Consider the following 1,083-nt stretch of genomic DNA (forward strand, 5'->3'; position numbering starts at 1 on the left):
GGGGGGGGGTTCAACCCCCTCGTTCTCGCGGTCGCAGCCGAGCGTGCCGCACGCCCGCGGGAAGCCCCGCGCCGCCAGCGCGCGCCCGGAGCTGGCTCGCCTCGGCCCCGGGCCGGTCCTGCTGGTTTCGGGAGGGAACGGCGCTCCGGCCGTTCCTCGCGAGGCCGCGGCGGCTCTGCGCCGCCAAGCAGAAGTGGTTTGATCTGGCTCCGCGTCAGCGTGTAAATCAGCGCGGCTCTCGACATGCACGCTCACGCTGCCCGGCTCAGGGTGTTCCCACCCGGCTCCCGGCCCTTTCCCTTCCCTCTGCCCTCCTTTGGTGGAAAGAAACCCCGGSCAGTTTTACGGGGCGTTTTCCGGAGCTGCTGCCCGTGGCCAGGGTGGGAAAGGGGGGCCCGGCTGCCCGCGTGGGGGGCGCAGGCACCGGGGGACCCYCCGTGCTGCTGGCGCCAGCAGGGCTGTCGGGGCTCCGCAGCCCTTCGGGGCAGCCGCAGGTCCCGGGAGTTTAAAGCTGTCGTCTTCTGGAGGGGCTGGAGGAATAGGAAACAGGGCTACTAAAAGGAAATTGCTGCGCTGGGGCGGGGGGGGCGGGAGCGGGGGCAGAGGCCTCGGGCTTGCTGCCCTCGCGGGCCCCCAGGCGCGGCGCGTCCTGCCCTGGCGATGGTGGTGCATCCCACCCGCGGTGACCGCCCCTGCGCTGATGGAAGTGACTGCTGCTCTTCGGGGACTCAGTGGGTTTATTGTGTAAGAAAAAGCAGCGCCCGTTCGGATCCCAGAGCCCGGTGCGGATCACTTTTTTTGCCCATTTCCAAGCCCGTTCTCTCCTCCCACCCCCCAGCTGGCTTTCCGGGCTCAAGGGGGAGCTTCAGGTCCCCGGAGCGCCCACTGCCCCTGCACCGTCCCACTGGCGAAGCTGCTGCGTGTCCTTCCAGGCAGTGCCCAGCGAAGACTCAGCCTGGCGCTGCCGCGGAGCTCAGCCTGCCCACCACAGGGTCCTGCCCTGCCGGGGGGTCCTGCCCCACCGGGGGGGGTCCTACACCCCTGGGGGGGGTCCTGCCCCACCACAGGGACCTGCCCTGTTGT

Source organism: Rhea americana, unplaced genomic scaffold, assembly GCF_003343005.1.
Source record: "Rhea americana isolate MKP2758 unplaced genomic scaffold, rheAme1 scaffold_194, whole genome shotgun sequence".
In the NCBI taxonomy this organism is placed as follows: Eukaryota; Metazoa; Chordata; class Aves; order Rheiformes; family Rheidae; genus Rhea; species Rhea americana.